General features: G+C 39.4%; 1 protein-coding gene and 1 long non-coding RNA gene across 2 annotated transcripts in view; both read left to right on the top strand.

Annotated features, from left to right (window-relative positions):
* LOC122559958 overlaps positions 1–1,546 on the top strand; it is a 4,749-nt gene extending 3,203 nt beyond the window's left edge. The window contains exon 5 of the mRNA XM_043710067.1: positions 980–1,546. The gene's annotated coding sequence lies outside the window, so the exon portion shown is untranslated. The remainder of the gene's footprint in view (positions 1–979) is intronic.
* A 1-nt stretch (position 1,547) lies between these two features.
* Positions 1,548–18,532, top strand: LOC122560113. Its single transcript, XR_006314644.1, has 3 exons — positions 1,548–1,760; positions 12,701–12,705; positions 18,521–18,532. It is a non-coding gene; the product is annotated as an uncharacterized LOC122560113 (long non-coding RNA).
* The last annotated feature ends 6,967 nt before the right edge of the window (positions 18,533–25,499 follow it).

Below are 25,499 nucleotides of genomic sequence, written 5' to 3'. Positions count from 1 at the left end.
GTGTGTGAGAGAGAGGGAGGGATATTATCGGATGGTGTGAGTGTGTGTGTGAGGGAGGGAGGGGTATTATCGGATGGTGTGTGTGTGTGAGAGAGAGGGAGGGATATTATCGGATGGTGTGAGTGTGTGTGTGAGGGAGGGAGGGGTATTATCGGATGGTGTGAGTGTGTGAGAGAGGGAGGGGTATTATCGGATGGTGTGAGTGTGTGAGAGAAGGGTAGAGCCAATGTCTCACATGCATCTCTGTGTCTCCCTTACCCTCCTGCAGCAATCCCAGAGGTGACCCTGGGTCCGACTTCGCGTAGCGACAGTCCCATCCCTCAGGCTCACAGCACGGTGGGTAAAGGCAGTGGCCAGGAGGATGATGGGAAAATCGACCCGCAGCTTGAGAAGAACCTTCTAGAACATCTCTCCGACCCAGGCCTCGCCCTCCCCACAGACTCCATCACTATCCAGAACGCTCTGCTCTCTGTGAGTGACACTCCCTCTACACTGTCCCCCACAACCCAGGGACAGGGACAGCACGGGGTTAGATACAGAGTAAAGCTCCCTCTACACTGTCCCCCCCCCCCCCATCCCAGGGACAGGGACAGCACGGGGTTAGGTACAGAGTAAAGCTTCCTCTACACTGTCCTCCCCCATCCCAGGGACAGGGACAGCACGGGGTTAGATACAGAGTAAAGCTCCCTCTACATTGTCCACCCCCATCAAACACTCCCAGGGACAGCACGGGGTTAGATACAGAGTAAAGCTCCCTCTTCACTGTCCCCCCCATCCCAGGGACAGGACGGGGTTAGATACAGAGTAAAGCTCCCTCTACATTGTCCACCCCCATCCTAGGGACAACACGGGGTTAGATACAGAGTAAAGCTCCCTCTACACTGTCCCCCCCATCAAACATTCCCAGGGACAGGGACAGCACAGGGTTAGATACAGAGTAAAGCTCCCTCTACACCTTGTTGCTGACATGGGGTTACAGGTAAATCCTATCCCGACACCCGGAGTTATCACTGTCATCCCCTGGCCAGAGAATCGCGAACAGAGGAGGGATCCAAGGGTGAACTTTGCTATTAAATTTATTCTCCGGTTTGTAAACATATCTATCTGCTGAATAACACTGGTTCGGTGTTCCAGTGTGTTCTTTAGCTGCTTTGGGTACCACGCAATGGGCACTGGGAGGGCGAGCGCAAGGGTTGGCATGGGTGAGGGGGGGGGGAGATAGAGGGAGGGCGAGCGAGGGTCGGCAGGGGTGAGGGAAGGAGGGAGAAAGCCGGGAGGGTGGGAAGGGCGGAGGATTCAGTGGACGTGGCGTGCGTCGAACGAGCTGGAGTTTGAAGTCCTGCAAACAACCTGCTGCGCACACTCTGCGCTGAACTGTCCCTCTCGCCCTCCTCTGCCAGAGGAGCGGCGGGTCTGGATTCTCAGTGTTTGTACAAAAAGGGGAAATGGTGTGTGTCCCCATGGCGGAGGCGACCTCCTGGCTGTGCCGCGGCGACCCCCTGGGTCTGGTTTCACCTCCGTTTGTTGGGTCAAATAGAAAAAAAAAAGAATATGACAGCCCTTTTACAAAATATTGCACGTGTGCCTGGCATCGGGGTGGAAACAGCGAGGGAGGTACAACGCGGTTCCCCGACCGGGAGAAAACCCTGACGTTGGTCGGGGAATGGAGAGGAGAAGGGAAAGACGGAGAGGGGATAAGAAAGATGGCCAGATAGACAGGGAGGGACATAGAGATAGATGGAGAGAGCACAGTGAGACAGGTCAAACATGGGCAACTCTTTACTCTGAGATTATGGTCCCTGGTCCTCCAAAGGAAAGTAACCTTTCCCCTTCTACCCTGTCAAGTCTCCTAAGAATCATATATGTTTCAATAAGGTCAACTTTGATCTTTCTAAACACCAAAGAGTGCAGACCCAAATTACTCAATCTCTCCCCCAAAGAAAATGCGGTATGGTGGCTCAGTGGTTAGTACTGTTGCCTTACAGCACCAAGGACCCAGGTTTGATTCTGGCCTCAGGCGACTGTCTGTGTGGAGTTTGCACATTCTCCCTGTATCTGCATGGGTTTCCTCCAGGTTCTCCAGTTTCCTCCTACAGTCCAAAGATGTGCAGTTTAGGTGAATTGGCCATGTTAAATTGCCAATAGGTGCATTAGTCAGGGGTAAATATTGGATAGAGGAATGGCTCTGGATGGGTTACTTTTCGGAGGGTCGGTATGGACTTGTTGGGCCAAAGGGCCTGTTTCCATACTGTGGGGAATCTAATTCAAAAACACTGAAAGAAGGTCATGGGGCAAAACATTATTTTTGTTTTTGAACATATATGGTCGATAATTATGAAAGTAATGGAAATTAATAAAATGATATCAGAATTCAGAAGAATGTGGGGTGATCTCATTCAAACATACAGGATTCTTAAGGGGCTTGACAGGGTAAATGCTGAAAAGATATTTACCCCCATGGGAGAGTCTAGGACCAGAGGGCACAGTCTTAGAATAAAGATGTTCCAATGGAGGACTGAGATGAGGAGGAATTTCTGCTCTGAAGCTTAAGTCTTTGGAATTCCTTACATCAGTGAGCTGAGGGAGGAGAATCCTTGTGTGTGTGTGTAAGGCTGAGATAGATTCTTGATCAATAGGGGAATCAAGGAAGATGAGGAAAGGACAAGAAAGTGGACATGAGGAATGTCAGATCTGTCATGTTTAATGGTAGAGCAGGATCAAAGGACTATTCCCATTTCTTATGGTCTTATGATATTTAACTTAGAATAAAAATCATCAGATTGCATAATCACTTGCCAATTGATTGAAGGAGACAGAGTGCCAAGAGCACTGATGTGCTTTATGGTGTGGGTGTTAGACAATTGGAGGGAAGAGATTGTTTTGTTGAAACCTCCAGAAATATCTCCAACTAGAGTCAGCAACGTCAGGATAGGGACCTTGAAATTGCACAGAGGATCTTTCAATCACTTGTTGTGATATGACATGAGAACTGCAGATCCCTCAGGGAACTGGGCAAATTGATATGGTGTGTAATGTTGATTTTGAAGTTTTTCAGGTCTTTTACCTAAGTTATCATGAGAAACTGAGGTAATCCTTGCGGCATTTTTCAATTACTTGAAGTCCAACTGGATCCACCATCACAGCCTTTACTTAAATTTAACATTGTGTTCCAAGAACAGTTTGATTATTTCTTCAACTGTTAGTTTAAGGTGACCAGTCAAGCATTCAAATCAAATAGTAACAATGTGATTTGTTCAATTATCAATATGACGAACAGTTTTTACTGAATTTAACTTGCAGTTTTTTAAGACCAATTAGCACAACAATTATTTTCTGGGATAATTACATTAGTATTATCCAGTATTAATGGACTGGAGGACAAGTCAAGCATGCCAGCTTTCACAACTGGTCAGGCAATACATATAAATGTATTTTACTATTGAAATATAGTTTACGATTACAAACTCTGAACCTTTTTTTTTCTTATCGATTGGTTCCATGTGGCATTGTGTACATGTAGTCAAAATCAAATGTAGTTTAGATGAAGGATAGTTCAGAGGCAGTATGCCTAATGCTGATATAATTTGATAATCTCTTTTAAAGTATTGTATTTTCCACTTGAGTTGATATCCAGTAACATTATGTTGGCACTATAAATGTGCATACTATGTTGCAATATATAAAACCAGAATTACTGAGACAAAAACAATAAAGCCTGTTCAATGTATAATTTCAAATCTGAACAGGTTGCCTATATGTTGTTTGCAATCATTCTTAAATGTTGCATACATTCTAAAGTCAGGTTAGAATCCAAGGTTATGTACCACTATAGAGAAAAAGAGCTGTGGTCATTACTAGAAAAAAAAATACATTTTGTTCTTCTTTTACTTTAAAGTGCCAAATATCTAGAAACAGAACTGATATTCCATAGGTAATCTTAGTCACCCATAATTAATGATATTAGTTTAATCAGTATTATTCAGGGTAGCATAATGTTGGTAGCAGGACATGAAAAGAGACCTAATTTGAAAAAAACAGTTTCCTTAATTAAATACATCAATGTTCAGCGAAACCTGGTGGTCACAAGTGAATTAAGAGGTAGTGAAGGAATTTGAGAGAATTGCCAGCTGATGGAGTTTATAGCTCTGAGGAGATTTGGAAAAAATATCAAATCAAAATATTGCAATTAAATTATTATACAATGAAATTGTGATAAATCAAATTCAGACAGTTCAAAACTGCAGTGGTGGCAAAGTTGTTAACCACTCCCACCAACAGAATAGGAAATCCAATCAAGGGATGTCAATGCTGAGCTGAAGTTCTAGATCTGTAATTCTGGTCAGTTGATGTTGTGCACTCTTCTCCAATGAACGCAACAAATGGAGTTGGGCCAAATTAGAGCACAGAATCATGGGCAATATTGCACTGATATCATGCAAAATGGTCTTGTCTACATCTTGAAGCTGTGTGGTTGGTGTGCCCAAAGGTAGCACAATAAGCAGAGAAAGATTACAGACCTTTTCCAGAGCTAAATTGTAATGGTGTTCGATGCATTTTACTGTACAAGGTGAGGCCATTGTAAGCTGTGGCCAAATTGAAAAATGATTTTTTTGCTCAGTGCATCACTATTTTCATTTTTGACATGGAGTGCATTTGTAGGCAAATCAGGCTGCCTGAAACTCTGCATAAATAATGAGAGGAATAGATAGAGTCAATAGCCAGAGACTTTTCCCCAGGGCAGGATTGACTGGTACGAGAAGTCATAGTTTTAAGATATTAGGAGGAAGGTATAAAGGAGACGTCAGATGTAGGTTCTTTATGCAGAGAATTGTGAATGCATGGAATGCGTTGCCAGCTGTGGTGGTGGAAGCAGAGTCATTGGGGACATGTAAGCAACTGCTGGACATGCACATGGATAGCAGTGAGTTGAGGGCTGCGTAGGTTAAGTTACTATTTTTACATTAGGATTAAATTTCGGCATAACATCATGGGCCACAGGGCCTGTTCTGTGCTGTACTTTTCTATGTTCTATGTTCCATGTTCTAAATTTGTGGCAGACTACTTGCAATTTGACTTATCACTATTTTACCATATCATGCTATTTCTGAATTTTTAATGTTATTTATAGTGTTAACATTTTTCATCTCATTCTTTTGAGGACAGGCGCATGTAGCAAGGGGAAGGATATACTGCCAACAATGCATTTCCTGGTTACTCATTTTGACTTCTTAAAATCTAATGTGGCAAAGCTTGATGACTGAAACCAAAACAGATCAATTTATATTTGATAAAACCTATTTTCACGTACCGACAGCAGTGAAATTGTTTCATGTGTTTTCATAATTTACAAAGATTTTTGGCCTTTTGACCAAATCATAAGTGAATCACAAAAGCAAGGTTACATATTTTACTTTGATAATTATTTTCTGATTAAATTACTTCACTTTGATTGCTCAAGCTCATTGATTTCACCTCAATCTCATATAATCAGCATCATTCCGGCAACAAATGTCTCAGATATTTTGGGTTTGACCTGAAGAAATAAAAAAAAAAGAATTGCATTATTTTCTATGCAAGGAGCAAGAGCAACATCAAGAATAGACACATAAAAATTTAACAAAAGAATTATCAACTAATTCAGTAAGGAAAAGATGGTCCAAATCATCAAATGCTTTTCATGATAGACAAAAGTTACGGGAAATCATAGTTGCACAATCTGAGCATTCTAGAAATGTAGTTTGTCATTCAGAAGGAAAGAAACAAGACTTAAAAGGGTAGAAAAGAAAACCATCCATACTGATCATAACAAAAGTAGTGGATAACTTGTGTTGTGAATTATGTTTTGTAAATTACATATACATTGGACAAATAACAAAGTTAAGTTTGAATAAGTGTAGATGTCACATAAAATCTTTCAGTCGATTCCTGGAAACAGAAAAACTTGGAGAAATAGAACTATATCACTAAAGTTCAGGAAAAATTGCAACAATCCGGTGCATAGTCCACTAACCTTTAACTAAGACTTGATTCACTTTATGAACAAGGGCCAGAATTTACAGCTGATAGACTGGAATAGAGTAGAGGCAGGCAGCTTCGCAGCTTAAGATACTTCGATGTGGAGTTTTCATTCAGACTTGTTGGATTACTAAAATATGTTGCCATGATGTTGTTGCAGTGAATAGTTATGGTATGAAAATGAAATTTGGTAAATCATAAGAACTAATGAAATAGGAGCAAAGGTTGACTGGTTAACTCTTTGATTGACAGGGCAGGATCAATGTGGGCATGACCTACCAGAATTCTATTTTTCTACATTATCTCCAAAATCCTCAATTCCCTTGCTTTCTATAAGATTATTGATTTGCTTTAAATAATTTTCAATGATTCAATATCCACAAGAATCTGGAGCAGAAATTTACAACCCATTGACTGAACATCACTGTTCTAGTTGAACAGCTCTTTATTCCCTGACTGTGACCTCCAAACCATGGAAATATTCCCTCCTCTATCAAATCTGTCAATCCCCTTAAAATTGTGTAATATTTCATTGGAATTCAATCATGTGATATTTAATCAATCCAACCTGATGTGGAGTTAACAGATTATCACTGGATTTAAAATGCAGGGTAATTAATTCATTTAATCAACATCATCACTGCTTGGTCTTTGGAAAAGAGAACCATTTTGAAATAAGCAAGTAAAAATCATGAATGACAGAACAGAACAGTGAAATGGAAGTTTTCTGCTCTTACTTCTTATGTTCTTATGACTTGCCAGACGTCATTTTCATGCCAAGAACAGCTGCTGCAATAGGATGGCAACATATTCGAACAACCCAAAATTTTTGAATGTGAGTATTACCATCAAAGGATCTTATATTATTCAGCTGTCTACAGCACATCATTTGAGCTAAACATGTAGCTCTCTTCCAAGCCTCCATCTGCTTTGGATGTAGTCACTACGTACATTGAAAGTAAGTTTTCTCTTATTTGCTTGTGAGACATAGGTGTTGCTGGCTGGCCAGCATTTATTTTACGTTCCTAGTTGCTCTTGAGACGGTGGTGAGCTGCTTTCTTGAACTGTTGTAGTCCATGTGCTGTAGGTAGACCCACAATGCCCTTAAGGAGTGAATTTCAGGATTTTGACCCATTGATAGTGATGGTACAACAATATATTCCCGAGTCAGGATGGTGAGTGGATTGGACGGGAACTTGCAAGTGCTGGCGTTCCAATGGATCTGCTGCCTTTGCCCTTCTATGAGGACATGGTTGTGGGTTTGGAAGGTGCTCTCCCAGAACCTTTGGTGAATTTCTGCAGTGCATTTTGTAGATAGAACACATTGATTCTCAATGATTGAGGAGGTGCATTTTTGTGAATATGGTGCCAATCAGGTGGCTGCTTTGTCCTGGATGGTGTCAAACATCCTGAGTGTTGTTGGAGCTGTACCCAAATGAGAAGTATTCCATCACATTCCTGACTTGTATCTTGTCAATGGGTCACAGGCTTTGGAGAGTCAAGAGATGAATTACCTGCTGATGTATTCTAGCCTCTGACCTGCTCTTATAGCCCTGGGTTTATTGTGGAAAGTCCAGTTGAGTTTCAGATCAATGGTAACCCCTAGTGTGTTGGGGGATTCAGTGATGATAACACCATTGAATGTCAAAAGGTGGTGTTTAGATTAACTCTAATTGGTGATAGGTATTGCCTGGCATTTGTGTGATGCGAACATTACATCCCACTTGTCAGCCCAAGCCTAGATATTGTCTAGATTTTGTTGCATTTGAACATGGACTGCTTTGGTATCTAAGGAGTCGTAAATAATGCTGATCATTGTGTAATCATCAGTGAACATTCCTGCTTCTGACCTTATGATGGAAGGAAGATCACTAATGATGTAACTGAAGATGCTTAGGCTTAGGGCACTACCCTGAATGAACTCCTGCAGAGATGTCATGAAGCTGAGATGACAGATCTACAACAACCACAGCTATTTTCCTAAGTGCCGGATATGACTCCAACCAGCAAAGAATTTGCCCTGATTCCTATTGATTCCAGTTTTGCTCGGGCTACTGGATGCCAAGGTCTGTCGAATGTAGTCTTGATGTCAAAGGCTGTCACTCTCGCGTCACTTCTGCATTTTAGCTGTTTTGTCTATGTTTGATCCAAGGCTGCAATGAGGTAAGGAACTAAATGCGCCTGGTCGAACCCAGACTGGGTATTAGTGAGTAGTTATCCTGGTTAAACCAAGCTATAGAAGGAACAATAAGCAACAAATGGCTTTGGCAAAGGAGCATTGTCGTGGCACATAAAAATAATGTGGATGAAGTTCGTTTTTATGGCTTGTTAGTAAACTTAATTTGAAAGATATATTGACATCTAGGTGCAAAATTAATGGTTACATTGTTTGTTTTGGAGTAATAATGTGAGTAAGGCTTTCTTGCATATTTGTAGAAACATTGTAAATCCATTTCTTTTACAAGTTTGCAAAAAATAACATTGAGGGATTTTTTTTATCCCTGTTCGTTAAATAGCTAGTCTGGCATGTGAAATCACTGCCTGATTCTGCCATGGGAAAATCTGTGTGCTTTGTTGTCATTCTGAACTCAGTGGTAGCATTCTTGCAACTGAAGATCATGGCTCATGCCAGAGAATTGATCACATATTTTAAATCAATGATCCAGTTCAGAAGTTAGGGAGTGCTTTACCACCAGAGGTACCATGTTGCAAGTCAGATATTAACTGCGGTTTTCAAAAAATCCAACAGTCGTATTCAAAAAAGAACAAGAAACCTTTGCCTCGCCAATATTTATTATGTTGCAAATACGAATCCCCTTTGCCAAGTGATTGTCTCCTCATTTGCTGAGTTTAAGGTGATTAGTCTAAAGAGGAACATACTTCAGCAATGTGTCGCATTGATTTTGTCACTCAAATGCACAACTTGTTTGAATTGAGGCCCTGGCAGAAATCCTGGCTTGTCCATTATTTTGTTAGCAAGGACCACTCTCACCCTGACAGTTCAAAACCTGCCATTCAATGAATGCAGTTTATCTCTTTTTCATGACTTCCTGTGCTTTCCCATTCCTTGATCCAAAAGATGTATGGAATGAGCTGCCAGAGGAAGTGGTGGAGGCTGGTACAATTGCAACATTTAAGAGGCATTTGGATGGGTACATGAATAGGAAGGGTTAGGAGGGATATAGGCCGGGTGCTGGCAGGTGGGACTAGATTGAGTTGAGATATTTGGTCGGCATGGACGGTTTGGACCAAAGGGTCTGTTTCCATGCTGTAAATCTCTATGACTCTATGAATCTATGTCTGCTACCAGATCTTGCTCTAGGAGGTTACTGCATCTCAATGTGTCGATATGGAAGATGGACAGCAAGTGAATTGAACATATCATTATGAAATGGTATGTGATTTCAACAAGCTTGTGGGTGTAAGTCAGTTGGCACAGGTGTGTGGGGGAGTGATGTCTGTGAGGACAGGAAGCAAGGGAAGGAGTGTCAAGTGAAGTGTTTCATTTATGATACACATTGTTGCATTATATCACTCTATCAACATAACATACCCAGATTACATGTTGATTTCCTTCAAAGCTGTTTTTGGGACAATGCTGTGTAGAAATTGGCTATCATGTTCCCAATGGTGACTATGTTAAATTGAATTACACAACTGTACTTAAGACTTCCAAGTCTACACTTTGATGTGAGAACTTTAGTTAGCTCCACTCCATAAAACTCATCTCCACTGACTTCTAGCTAACCATTTTCCTATAACAATGTAAATCCAATTAATTCTAAATTAATATATCCATGAACAGTTCCCTCATTTGGGCTTCATACCGTATTGGATGATAACAAATTCCCCTTGTTTTTTAAATAAATCAATCTGCAAATAAAAAAAGACAAAATGATATTCCTATTTTTTTTTCTTTACAGATAAAGTTTCAAGATTCCTTGTTATTTCCAACAGTTTCTCAGAACTTGGTTCTTCCTTTGTAAAGCAACCAGCTACTGCTGCTATCTACGCATTTCAATTTGGAGATCTCTCTATTCTCCACCATCTATTTTAAAAACCACAGTGATCTCAGTCTTTTTTTTTCATTCTGACATTTCATTGAGTGCATATTATCCCATAGTGATTTATTATCAGTGTAGTACTCAATATGAATCCCTTTCCATAATTTCTTCCAATGTTTTCAATAATGAAAATACCATATCGACTGCCTCAAAGAGCAAGAGTTTCTGCTGCCAAGATACAATTTACTGCTTCTCTGATCTTTTTAGCTTTGTGAACTAAAAGGCAATATTTGCCTTTCATCTCCACAAGAAAAATTATCAACCTTCTGTACTTGAGAACTTATCACAGATATCTGCAGAAGGAGCATCATAACAACTAACTAGTTTCATGCTCCTGCCATCTCCCAATGATAGACATTTCAAAACACAATGCTGCATTTTTAACTTTGAATGTTTCAATTACCCAATTCCACATTATGATTGTTCATAGTTATATACAATTCTAATACTTCAAAACTTGCATCTGGCCTCGTTTCATTGCCCACCAATTTAGCAGGGCAGAAGTGGGTACTGCAGATGCTGGAAATCAGAGTCTAGATGAGAGTGGTGCTGGAAAAGCACAGCAGGTCAGGCAGCATCGGAGGAGCAGGAAAATCGATGTTTCAGGCAAAAGCCCTTACCAATTTTGCAGCCAAATTAGATGACATAATTCCTGCATTTCCATTTTAGAAGCCACTTCATCTCCTTGTGAAACCCTACTTTTTGACTAATATCAATTGGGCAACATTTTACAAATAAGATTGCCTTTGCAAAGTGATATTTGATCCATTCTTGAGTTCCAATCCAATGTAAAAGGCCCCAGAAGCCTGACTTCAAATTTTGAATTCTGCTTTAAGTCCATTTTTGACAATGTGTTCAAATTCATTGCTTCTCACTCCACAAATAAAAACCATCTACGTGCATCAGAAAGACACTTAAAAGCTGCCTTTACAATGCCAATTCAGTACTGCAGCATCTGCTTTTAAATGATGACAGTCTAATTTTGAGACGTTCCTTACTGAAAAGTGCCTCACATTAGAGGCATCATTTAAACTATACTTCCATGTGTTTCACTTCACAGTGAATTTACTGAATTTATGCCTCTTTTGACGGGCCAAGAAAAACTTCCTTTTTCAGCTTAAGTCCCTGCACAAATGCAGTTTTCATATGAATTGTCTTCTACTCCCAGGTAGACAAGCAGGAGGGTGGAAGAACAGGATGCAAGCCAGGCAGCAACAGGAGATGGAGAAGTCAACATTTCGGGTATGACCCTTCTTCAGGACTGGGGGTGCATGTAAGGGGAACTGCAGGTAAAGGGAGTGGAGGGGCAGGGTGGTGAGGTGGGGAGAGGTGAACACAGTTCTTCCAGGTGGGACAGAGGTTCACCTTCCTCTCCTCCAACCTAGTTTATTGTATCTAATGCTCCTGATGTGGTCTTCTCTACATTGGTGAGGCTAAACATAAACTAAGAGAACATTTCACCAAGCATCTCAACCGGGCCCGAAGGGACCGAGCTGATCTCCCAGTCACTGCCCATTTTAATTCCCCTTTCAACTCTCTTTCTGACATGACCATCCTTGGCCTCCTCCATTGCTACAATGAACCAAACTGCAAATTGGAGGAACAACACCTCATCTTCCACCTGCAGCCTGGAGGATTCAACTTTGACTTCTTCAATTTCAAATAACTTCCCTTCCCATCACCTGACTCCCTTCCCAGCCCCACCCCCTCCCTTCCATTCCTCTCATCGACCCTTCCTTCTAGCCTCCAACCAGATTCATTCCTCCCAACGACCAACCACCTGTGTTCAACTCTCCCCTGCCTCACCACCCTCTCTCCCCCCCCCCCCCCAATTCCTTTATCTGCAGCTCCCCTTACACTTAACCCTTCTTCAGGATTGGGGGTATACCCAAAATGTTGATTTCTCCACTTCCTGATGTTGCCTGGCTTGCTGTGTACTTCCAGCCTCCTGCTTCTCTACCTTTGAATCCAGCATCTGCAGACTTTCTTGTCTCCAACCAGACTTATACTTCCAAGCATCTGATCCTGACAAATCCAAAAAAATCCAAAATGGCTTTTCCCGCCTTTGGTGAAGCCACCTTGCATCTTGGTCCCCCAGTTTTTCTTCAAATCCCCTTGCCATTATTCCTGTTTTAACCTTATAATTCCCTCTTTCTTGTGATAAACCATATCTCTCAGGTTGTTTCTGATGGCCTCACCTTGTAGCTTAAGGCTTGCTGAAATCTTTCTGCCTGCATTCTCTGAAAAAGTAGAACTAATTGTACTCCATTTCCAAACTGATAGTTGATCACATATTACTGAATTAACTTTAGGATTTCTACCGACAACTAATTGATATAAATAACAAACGCCCGCTGTGTGCAATGAATTCTTAGCGTATATAGCCCATGCTACTTCAGATGATTGTTTTGACTCATCTGCCAAAATTTTATGAACTATTTCATTTATTATTACATGATTCTTTTCCCATAACCCATTGCTAAAAGGGCTTTCTCCTGCCCTGTTATTATTATGTTCATATTGTTATGAAGATGTGAGTGTACTGTACACTTAAGAGAGTTAAAAGCTAGCAGGACACTAAGTGTCCTGAAGATGATTTAATGTAATATGTGATTCAGTAGATAGGGTAGCTGGTTGCCTGGAAATGACAAAACAGATTCGAATTTGGCCAGTCAGTTTAAATTATACCCCCCAAAAACCAAACTCCAATCAAGTTTGAATTTAGTTTATTGACAATCTTAAAAGCCAATGATACAATCCAATTGAACAGTTGGGAGGAGAACTGCCAAGCCCCATCATGTAGACAGACTGCCCAGAGAACAGCTTTCTTAAGGATACCTTTATTAATTAGTAACCTGTGAAATAGAAATCTCTCAGAGGGAGAAAAGAAGACAAAGGAAGATAAAGAGAAGATTCGACTTCTAGCTGGTTTTGAAAATTTGAATTTTGGTAAATCTTAATCGGGGAGGGTTTTATCGGATTAGTATTGTAGAAGGGGAAGGTCAAAATAGGTTAGTGGAAGGAGTTGTAAACAGTTGTTAGTTAATTATTCTCTGTTATACCTTAAGAAATAAAGTTGTTAATTTTTACTTTAAATAGCTCTTGGTCTCAAATTTTCACAGATTACTACACAAGATAAATCTTTTCTGTGTTGCTGGTTTGAATTAAGCAGGACGGTTTACCCCCTATTGTAACAATATTCACACAAATATCTCTAACTTCATTAATAGCAATCCCTTCACCATTATTAATGAGAAATGTTGCTGCTGGTCCATGTCCATTCCTTACCCAGTTTTCCATGACCTTATCCACAATCATGTGTGCCAAGTTGGTAGCAGTGTAGGATGCCCCAACTGGAGCTTCTTTGCTCTGCCAGTTCTTTTTCCTTTTTCATTCTCCCTCCCTCTCTCCTTCCTTCTCTCAGATTCAAACACCCAGCTGCAGCCTCCAAAGTCGGGTTGGCAGAGATGCAGGCAGCCCAATGCAGAGCATGGTGGTAGTAGTCTCTTGCAGAACATGATGGCAGCCAGCGGTCAGATTACCTGGACGTCCCCTGTGCTGGTCTGCTGCAAAAAAAAACTTTTGAAGAGAGAGAGACTGGGATGTTTGCCTTTCTAACTTTGCTTCTTGTTTTTATGACTTATGGTTATGCTGGGTATAACTGTAATGTAACTTATTTTTGCTCCATTTCTCTATTCTATAATGAAGGATTGTACCTGGGTATCTTATATCTAATATAGTGCTGTAAGTGGTGACTTATAAACTTTTCAATGTACTCATTTGAGAATGTGACAATAAAGCTAAATCACAATTAGTACTATGTATTATTGTTGACTGCCAAAATCTGGTTGCCAAATCTATAGGATGTAAAATGAAAATGCTTTTGCTTTATCCAGCTAATTTACAAAGAATACTCACTCTTCTCAAAGATTTTCATGTGTTTTCATTCCTGAATCTGAAAATTCTTTAATTTTGTCCCAATCATTTTACTCAGTCTCGATAGCATTTATACAGTATATTCCACATACAGTAAACATACAGTATACAGAACTGTATAAAGTATCCACTGTCCAATTCTGCACAGTTAGTTGACTCTGCCACCAATATAATCATCACTGAGTGGGATTCACAATGCATACAAACTGACTTTCAGCTAGTTGCGCCCTGGGTCAAGTGGCTTCTTTGTCAATTCATAATTTCAAAATCTTAATTTCAGTCCTGCCCTTTTGAGGACCCCTTAGTAGGGATTGTGGTTATGTTGTACTTTTACAGAACAACACCACTCATTTTTTTTTACTGCCTCCTGTGTTTCTTTTTCATGTGTAGCAAATTACTTGTCTTGTTTTCCTTCCTTAAAATTGTGGGAACTTTTGTAGTGTGACTGAGTTGACACTTACTCCTAATAATATGGGTGATGCAGGATCCTAAGGTGATTGAGAGGACTCAACATTACTAGTTTCCTCTGACAATTCATGAAACAAGTTGGTGGTCTAGGCTGAAACAAGGACATTATTTTGGACATAGCTATTGACTGTGGATTCACATACACTATGATACTAACTGTAACAGCCTGCTGAAAGCAAAGATCATTACCAGAATTAACATAATTGGTTCTCATTGTGCACAATCATTCTCCTGAATGTTATAATCGTACAAGGGATGTTCTCATTTTCTTGTTGCCACTACAAATATTTACACAACAGCACTAATTAAAAATGTTGATTTTCTTCTCTGAAGCAAATAACATTATGCAATACCTGAAATGAAATGTTTAGAGTGAAATAGCATATTTATTGCTGAGCCCCGTAGTATAAAAATACAAATACTTTACCAACTGCCACCAAAGTACACAGTTTCATTGGTCATCTGTATTTGTGCGTAAGAAAATATTATGGCAATATTTACTGGGTGTTGGTAAATTTGTTTCCTTTTTGTAGTGTGTTCTCATACTTGTGAAATATCCTTAGTATTTCATGCTGTGTTTGACCTCCAATAAGACACTGAATAAATTCAAATGAACATTGATTTTCTGTGAAACAAAACAGGAAGCTATCAATATAGCACAGAAGGGGGCCATTCAGAAATAGCTATCCAATCTAATTCTACCCTCCAGCTCTTCATTATTTGTCCTGTAATTTATGGTATTACAAACTCCAAATTCCCTCTGTTCTTCTACACTTTTCAGAACCCTCTCCTATATTGCGTCTTCTATTGCTTTATTTGTTTTCACCAAAAACATACATACTTGATGCCTACAAACTTCGCATTCTACTCTAATGATAATAGCTGTAATCATAAGGAGCAAAGTATCATGTATATATCAGTTATACCCAATCATATAAATCAGCCATGATTGAATGGTGGAGCAGACTCAATGGGCCAAATCTAATGATATTACATGGCAGGATGAATTAAAATTAGAATCCCTCGTGTGGAAACAAGCCCTTCGGCCCAATAAGTCCACACTGACACTCCGAAGAGTAACCCACCCAGACCCATTCCCCTATCCTATATTTGCTCCTGATCTACACATCCCTACGGGAAATTTAGTGTGGTCAATTGACCTAACCTGTACATCTTTGGACTGTGGGAGGAAACCGGAGCACCTGGAGGAAACCCACGCAGACACAGGGAGCACACAGACAGCCGCCTGAAGCTGGAATTGGACCCGAGTCCCTGGCACTGTGAGGCAGATGTGCTAACCACTGAGCCACCATGCTGCCCAAATCAACTACAAACTTTGACACTGCAAGTGTCACTTACTTGTAAACTTCAGTGCTGTACTTGGCCAATGTGAGGATTGAACACATGACATTGGTGTTATTAGCAACACATTCTAACTATCTGAGCTAACCGACCTATACTACTAAGTATTGACATTGTTTTTCCTTGCTTACCACGGTACAATCCTTCAAATCAGACTCTTTCTGCCTCACATCCTTTCAGGAACAGGGGATTATTGTCTATTTGTTTCCTTCCCTTACTTGCTGGATTGTCCCTCTGTCCTATAGAAAATACTTTACCACCTTTTACTATTAGTTGCAGTGATCTGCAAAGTCTCATCTATGAAACAAATTGTTCAGCATTCTTTCCTTGCTCTGATAATGTTCTAATTAGATTGATACACTAAATGTTCTTTAACTTAAAACTGTCATGCTAAAAGCAAATTAAACACTATACTATCCTAATATAAAGTGCTCTCAACTGAAACAAATGTCTTGCCAGAAAGATCATCATTGTCCGTTTAACAAAAAAGTTACCATGATCTGTGTAACAAGTATACTGTTTTCTCAAGCAGTTTTAACAACAATATTTTTGTGGTCAATGAGCAAATGAGAAAATGAATTAAGATCAAGTTGAAATGAACAGATTTCTGAGTGAAACTTTAGCAGAGATCTTCCCAATTTTTGACTAAGTCCAAATTTCCCAACCAAACTAATCTCCACAGTTTGAGACTGAGGCCTCTGCTCTGCCCTCTGCAATTGGATCCTCGACTTCCTGACCCATAGACCATAATAGGCAACAGCAACTCTTCCATGACAATACTCAACACCGGAGTCTATGAGGATGCAAACTCAGTCCCTACTGTACTCCCTGTATACTCATGACTGTGTGGCCAAATTCTGTCTAAACTCTATCTACAAGTTCACCGATGACACACTGTTGTAGGCCAGATATCAAACAATGATGAGACAGAAGACAGGAACGATGTAGAATGCTTAGTGACATGGTGCAAAAATACCAATTTGTCCCTCAGTGTCAGCAAAACGAAAGACCTGATCATTAACTTCAGGAAGCAAGGAGGAGGACACGCCCTATCTACATCAATGTAGCTGAGGTGGAGATAGTCGAGAGAATCAAGTTCCTAGGAGTGATGATCACTAACAATCTGTCCTAGACCAGCCACATTGATGCGATAGTCAATAACAATGCCTCTTGTTCCACAGGAGGCTACAGAAATTAATCATGTCCATAAGGATCCTCACTGGGTGCATCACAGCTTAGTACAGCAACTGCTCAGCCGAGGACCATAAGAAACTGCAGAAAGTTGTGAACACTTTGCAGACTATCACATAAGCCAATGTTCCATCTATTGGCTCCATCTACACTTCTCATTGCCATGGAAAGGCAGCCAACTTCATCAAACTCCCTTCCCACCCCGTTTATAATCTCTTCCAACCTCTTCCATCGGACAGAAGATACAAAAGCTTAAATACACATACCAACATGTTCAAGAACAACTTCTTCCCCGCTGTTACTAGACTTCTGAATGGAACGCTAAAATTTCAGATCTAATGTTCATAGAATAAAATCCCTACAGTGTAGAAGCAGCCCATTCAGCCCATCGAGACCACACCAATCCTCCGAAGAGCATCCCACCCAGACCCAACACTCAACCCTGCATATTCCATGGCTAATCCACCTATCCTATGCATCCCCGGACACTCTGGGCAATTTAGCATGGCCAGTATACCTAATCTGCATATCTTTGGACTGTGGGAAGAAACTGGAGCTCCTTGAGAAAACCACGCAGACAGGGGAAGAATGTGCAAACTCCACATTGGCAGTCTTCCGAGGCTGGAATTGAACTCAGGCATTGTGAGGCAGCAGTGCTAACCACTGATCCGTCATGTTGATGTTGATTGTGCTTCTGGTACACCTTCTTTGCATAGCTTTGTATTTCTCGCTGTGTTCAATCACCCTATAATCTTCATATGTTATGATCTGCTTTACTGCATGCAAAACAAAACTTTACACTATGCTTAGATACATCTGACAATAATAAATCAAATCAAATCAAGATGGGACAGTTTGCTGGAAGGAAATCTATGATCTACAAAATTGAGAGAACCTACAAGATCTTCTGTCAGTCAGGTAGGCAATTGCCTGCTAGTGTGATTTCTGCTGAAAGAAAGTGCCCAGTCAGAGGCCAGCTGTTCCAGAAATTAATCGTGTCATGGTGAGGCTGTGTTGCTGCTGGACAATGCAGACTCCCAGGGGATCACCCATATGAAAGCTAAGTATTGTTTTGAGAGGATCTTGTAAGGTGAAAGTCATGAGAAGATGGGCGCAACGGGTAGGAGATGGTTCTCAGTAGTCACCCTGTCCTCTTTATAGTTGCTTGATCGTGCACAGATAAGTGCAGGTCAAAGTATTCCCTCGTGTGTGGGAAATGGTGAACTTCTCTTACTATGTTCCAGACCATGGCTTTTTAACAATAATAAAAAGACCAACTTATGTTAATAAAGACTTTTTCCGCAGCTTTGATGTTTCAAAGTGACTGCATTGACTAATCAAGACTCTTTTCCACCCACTTAGAGCTAAAATTGCAGACCCAAGTGATATGAGGCCCTTGATTTATTAATCATTTATGAGCCTCAATTGATGGTGTGGTGAGAGGGTAAAGCTTGCACCTTCTTCCCCTGAATTTAATCAAGCAGAGGGAGGGGGAGGTGGCAGATTTGGGTTTGCCATCATCCTTCTTGATTATAGTCATTTCCCACCTCCAGACCCAGAGATTTCACCCTTGGTACCTCTGACTTCAATGTTTGACTCCCTTCATAATTTTCTCCAGATGAAGTTACCATATTTCTTTTTAAATGAATAACTGAAAAGATTTTTAATGGGTAAAAGGAATCCTCGGCTTCACAAGCCATTTATCCCACACCTGCCTAATTCAATCTAGTTACATGGGAAAGACAAATTTCAGAATCCACTTTTTGAAGTTGATTGTGATACAGATTTTGTTACCAATTCATAACTCTGCATAGTCAGTCACCAAAATTAAATGGAAGTCTAGGGTTTCTGGCCTTTGCTTTATTCATTCACCAAAGCACAGGATAATCACTAATGTGCAGAAACCTCTTCTGCGGTCTTATTGCTTCTAAAGTCCTGTTTCTATAAAAAATTGTAATTAAAGAAACTTCCTGTATTAAGATTTATAGTTTTCTATAGCCAGCAGCAAGCAGTGCAACATCATCATCTAGTGACAAGGGCCTGCTAACAATCTGTCCACAGCAATGAATAACTACTTCCACACAAGTGAAAAATAATCACTTTGATACTTAATTTTCCACAGAAGATGAAAAGATAAAAATAGTTAATTGTTGGGAAATAAATATTTCAGAAACTGCTCCTCTCAGAATCTTTTAAAAATAGGCTTTGTGTCTTGAGTTGATTATTTGTAACTTGACTTTATATAGACACTTTTTTAAAAACTCTCTCATTTATTTGCTTTGCAGATTGTGAAGTAACTGTTGCACCTGGCACAGATGTCACAATGAGGCCATATGGTGGATAATTCAATTTTTTTAAAAAAGTAGCTTTGTTACCTTTTATTTTTCCATGGAACAGTGAAGTCAAAGCAATTAGGCATTTTGTTGATAGCATTGTATCAATTTTATTTGGCAAGCAGCTCCTGAATAGAAAGTCGAGCAATCCAGAGAATTTTCTCCTTCTAATTCTCTCAATCTTCCCATTCATCATTTCTGTTGATCACTTGACTGGGATGCCAGAATTATGGAACTAACAGCATAGACATCGGCAAATCTACCCATTTTGCTGTTCCAATGCTAATTTTTCAGGTCAAACTCCATTTATGTTCTTTCAAAGTAATACATGATATTGTTCTTTTCAAGTGTTTCTCAATTTTTTATGACAAATGTTATTAATGCCAATTTTAATATAAGTGCAGGAACTTTAAGAGCTCCAAAATAGGCAGGAAGAATATCACTGAGGTCTGGATGATTCCATGAAGGAGGTATTTGCATGCTGCTTGCTGATTTCCCAAGCACAGTGGCTGAAAATTCATGGGAAGCAGCTGGCTATCTGCTAATAGAGCTTACTTGCATGAGCCTAATCATTCCACAGAACAGCATGGATAAATGGAGTTGAAATTCAGATCAACCATAATTTAATTGAATGGTGAAATATTGAGAGACAAATGGTGAACTTCTCTTACTATGTTCCAGACCGTGGCTTTGTAACAATAATAAAAAGACCAACTTATGTTAATAAAGACTTTTTCCGCAGCTTTGATGTTTGAAATTGTATGATCATTTACATCTTTAACAATAATAGTTGAATCAGTTGTGCATCTTTAATCTGTCATATTAATTGAGCAAGATGAGTAAGCAGTAAATGGATTGGTGCTTTAAATTTAAGTAGGTTAAAGTTATAATTAAACTCAATCTTTGAAAAATAATCAGGCTTAAGCTGTGAGCCTCTTTTTATGCTGCAAACATTGTGCACATCCTGTAACACATCTGGTAAAAATCAGATGAAAACAGTAATTTACTCAGCTCAGCTTGGGTTGGGAAACACCTGGATCATTTTGTTTTGTATTGATTCACATTTTTAAGCATAGAAAAACATTGAAGTTAGTGAAATAAACTGTCAGGTAAAATATATTTTTGGTTTTAATTGGGCAGCAAGCCTTGTCTTGCTTGTGAGGTTTCTGCTTAAGATGAAAGGGACAGTATTCTTAACATAGCCACCTTTACAGAAAAATTCAAACTTCATATTATTATAATGTAATATTTATTACCAAATTATCATGTATACTTTCTTCATAATGACAAAAAAAAGGTGGAAAAACCCGAAGGCAGCATCTGTGAAGAGAAATAGAATTAATGTTTCAGGTCAATATCCTTTCATCAGAACATTTTCCTCATATATTGGTGATCCCCCACACCCCACATATTTTCTCATCCCCATTTGCCCTCACTTGCCCAATTCATAAACTAATTCTCAAAACAGCAGACCCTAGAGGATAACCAAGTACAAAGTCTTTGTCAATATTGAATTCCACATAACTGGATACCTGATAGAGTCATCAGTCTTCAGATCGTCTACGTGAGGAAGTTTTTGACTTTTTTTCTTCATTCATGGGATTTGGATGTCTGTGCCTAGACAAATTTCTTGCCCATCCCTAATTGCCTCAAGGGCATTTAAAAGTCAACCACATTGCTGTGGATGTGGAGTTATAGATGTTTGACAGATTTCCCACCCTAAAGAACATTTTCGAATCAGATAGGTCTTTAAGGCAATAAATATTGTTTACAGTTCAATGGCCAGCTTTTAAATTCCTGATTTCAAGTGAATTCAAATTTCACTGCCACAGTGAGCTTTGAATCCATGTTTCCAGAACATTGGCCTGATGTTCTGGAATACTAGGCTATGATATTACCATATGTCATCGCCTCCTTGTACTCAGCCCCTCCCATTTTTATGATGGTTGAAATGGGAAACGAACAATACAATCATATTGGAACACACATTGTACCTGTTGAGTTAACTATGTCTTATAAATTGATATATGAAATTAAGAGGATGATATGTTGTCCAGATGATTGCGGTGAAATTTAAGACATTGTTACACAGAAAAGAGCTCAGGAGTGACCTTCCAATGATGTCTTGGAGCTGTGCATCACAGAACATAAATAACAACGTCGGTGAAATTAGACTTGAGAAAATTTAGTCATACTACATTCGACTAGAACTTTAGAGGACCTTAAGAGCATGTGACATGTACACACAAAGAAGATTAGTCCTTATTGAACTTGACTGTAACATCAAAGCCTGGTGTATCTATGATTTCCATATACAGCAGTATTTAGTATGACAGTACAATACATAGTGTTATTTTGTAGTCTAAACCTGAAAACTGTTCATGACTCTGCCTTCTCCTTGACCAGTTTGGCTTGAACCCAAACTGAGTCTGGTATCAAACTACACGATAACAGAGTACCTGCTGTGGTTAAAAAACAATATAGTGTGCAGAATAGGACACTGTGCATCAGACTCTGTAAAATATCTTTCTGTTTCTTGTTTCTTTAAAACTTTTCTACCAGACTCTTATGGTTTCATGATAATCACCACAAATATTTTCAGTCAAGTTGCTTAATATAACAATAAAATATGGCTTGGCATTTTGTATTTTATAATTAGAAAATAAGAATTTACTTTGCTCTGCACTTCCCCCTCCAACATCCTTGAGGCCACGTATGAGGGAGCCTGACTGAGAAGTAGGAGAAAACCACAGCAATGCTGATTTTTTTTGCCAGTAATGATCTGTGGCTAGTTAACAGAAAGCGCTGAAGTGGAAGTTGAAGTGAAACCGACATCAATTTTCTTCCTTCTGGCTAAGTGGGGTAACTCACCTGAATCCAGCTTGGTTGAAACTTTTTGATATGTAGCAGTTGGGCTTGGTTTCTAATCTAAGTCAACCATTCCCTGGTACAATGATTTTTATGTGTTAACTCATAAAATGTTAATACTTTTGCCACTGAAAAGGAGTGGAGGTAATAATTTCACTCCTGTTTGTTAGTCTGTATTGATGGGAGAAATTGATGTTTTGTTTTGACTGTTGTGCGTTACTTTATTTGGAATGCTGTTGACTGTTTTAGAATATTATGGATTTTTTCAGCCGCAGTGTTGCAATTTATCACAGCTGTCAAAATGTGAATAGAGAGCTTTTCAAGCAGGTTATTAGATGTGGGTTGATCAGAAGCATTTGTAGTGAAATGGAATCCTAAGATTTTACTTTCTCAGCTTTGCACGTGCAGGGGATCAACTTTGCAGACAAAAAAATTAAAGAGCTATATAATTGTAATAATGTTATCAACACAGCATAGCAGAGGGGCTCACTCAGCTGAGTACACCCTTTACTTGGTTATCTTAAACCAATTATAGTCAACTGTGAACAGAGAATGACAAGAAGACCAATACCTGGTGTCTATTGTGATTGGATCATTATATGCAATTCACAGATGGTAACATATTTACAATCTGAGAACGATATATGATGATTGTGAAATTAACTTATTGACTTATTGGAATACCATTTTTATGCTTCGAAGAGCTACCTAGATATCCATAACAACTGACTTCACTGGCACATGTAGCCATTTGGTTTTAGTACATTTGAAAAACATTTCATAAGTGGAATATGGATAAAACCATTTTAATTTATATTAAACCTTTTCTTGCCATAAAAATAGAGGAATGAGTAATGTTAAAATGAAATATCAAAGTCAACCTCCTCCAACAAGTCTCCTTACAGGAGGTGAGTTTTGAATTTTATGGGGATGCATTGTTAGGCTTTGGGGAAATGAGGTGGAAGGAGATATAAGAATTTACTGCTTGTGTAGCACTGCTTATTAAATACCTGCACACTTTTATTTCCCACTTTCCATGCATCCCCATTTTTTATTGCTGCACAACTGATGGCTGTGTCTTTAGCTGCCTCCACTCTAAGTTCTGAAATTTCCTTCTTAAAAGTTTTTAGTTCTTTCTTGAGAATGCAGTTGTTTTGGGTTATGTTACTGGACTAGTAATCCGTAACATCAGGCTAGTAGTCTGGAGATGTATGCTTCAATCCCTCCTTGGAAGACAGAGAGTTTTGAACTGAAGAAAACATGGAATGTAAAGCTAGCCAAATGGCAACAATGTAATCACTGTCGACTGTCATAAAAACCCATCTGGTTCACTAATATTCTTCAGGGAAGAAAATCTGCCTTCCTCAGGGATCTGGCCCACAGCAATGTGGTTAACTCTTAACTGTGCACTGCACAATTGTGGATGGACAATAAATGCTGGCCAAGCTAGCAACACCCACTTGTCATGAACAAATAAAGTAACTATTTAAAACCAACCACACGTACCTAAATATCTCACCGTGTGGCTCAGTCTCAAATTCAATGTGAATACCCTGCTGTTAAACACCTTGGGTCCTTTTACAATGGTTAAAGATGTGAGATAAACGCAAATTGTTGTTGAATACACTGAAAAAAATTAGAAACTGACCTGTGATAATTGTAGCCATATGCAACTTCAAAGCACCACCATCTGCAAATTCCCCTCCAAACCACTTTCAATTCTTACTTGGAAATGTATAGACGTTCCTTTGTTGTCACTGGGTCAAAATCCTGGAATTCACTCCCTAAGGGCATTGTGGGTCAAACTACAGCGCATGGAATGCAGTGGTTCAAGAAGGCAGCTCATTGCCACCTTTTCAAGGGCAGCTAGGGACAGACAATAAATGCTGGTCAGCCAGTGATGCATACATCCCACATATTAGGCAAAAACTTTCAAAAGTTGATTGGGGATGAATTATCGCAAGTAAAGAGGCAGCTGGAAAATGGGAATCCTTCAAAAATGAAATAACGAGGGTCCAGAGACAGTATGTACCTGTTAGGGTTGTTATGAAGGTGTAGAAGTGTACTGTACCTTTAAGAATGTTAAAAACCAGCAGAATACCTGACAGCACCAAATGTTCTGAACAAGATACAATATAACCTTTTGGTCAAGCAGCTAGAGTAGCTGGTTGCCTGGAGACATAAACAAATTTGAATTGGGCCAAGCAGTTTAAATTATACCCTCAAAAAATACCAGACTCCAATCAAGTTTGAATTTAGGATATTGACAATCCGATGCTTTGTGGTATAAGACCAGAAAAACGTGAAGAGTTGAGAGAGAACTGCCAAACCTCCAACATCTGCAGACTGCCTGGAAAATTAGCTCTCTTGATGGCACCTTCATCGATCAGTGACCTGTGAAACAGAAATCCCTAAGAAGAAGAACATCTATAGAGGAAAATATCAAGAGAAGATTTGACAGATGGCTGGTTTTGAATTTTGAACCTTGGTAAATTTTAATTGGGGATTTTATTGGATTAGTATTATAGAAGGGAAAATAAATGATAAGTTAGAGGAAGGAGTTGTAAATAGTTGTTAGTTAATTATTCTCTGTTAGACTTCAAAAAATATAATTGTTACTTCTTACTTTAACTAGTTCTTGGCCTCTCGAACTTTCACAGATTACCACATGGGATAAATCTTTTCTGTGTTGCTGGTTTAAAATTAACAGAGAGGGTTTACCCATGTCATAACAGCTTGTGGGATCTTCCAGGAATTGAACAGTTTGGGGGCCTGTGTCTGTGATTTGAAGAGTTTGGGTCTCAGATTTGTGATTTGAACAGGTTTAGACAGATTTGAATAGATTTGGAGTGCGAAAAAGCCCTGTAGATTTAAACACTTGCAGGTTAGTGTCCTAGATCTTTAAATAAAACGTAGGTGAGACAATTTGTTTAATTTTGGTGACTTGTGTTTAGTTAAATTAAAAGTGAGAGAAATGGGTCTTAAAATTGCTAAAGAGGTTCTGGGATTTGAAGAGGATTCACAAATTTGCCAAGAAAGTTTAGAAGGAAAGAAAAAGGCCATACTTTTAGAATTAGCAAACAAGTTAGATTTGGGTTTCACCAAGGATGAAAGTAAAGGTGAAATTGTAAGGGAGTTATCAAACACTTAGGTATGTCAAGTGCAGAAGAGATAGAAAAACGTAAATTACAATTGAGGAAGATGGAGTTCGAAGATAAACAAAGGGAGAGAGAAGAGAGAGAGAGAGAGGAAAAAGAAAGAG

The sequence above is a fragment of the Chiloscyllium plagiosum genome, chromosome 20 (genome assembly GCF_004010195.1).
Source record: "Chiloscyllium plagiosum isolate BGI_BamShark_2017 chromosome 20, ASM401019v2, whole genome shotgun sequence".
Classification (NCBI taxonomy): domain Eukaryota; kingdom Metazoa; phylum Chordata; class Chondrichthyes; order Orectolobiformes; family Hemiscylliidae; genus Chiloscyllium; species Chiloscyllium plagiosum.
This window is presented reverse-complemented; position numbering and strand designations above follow the sequence as displayed.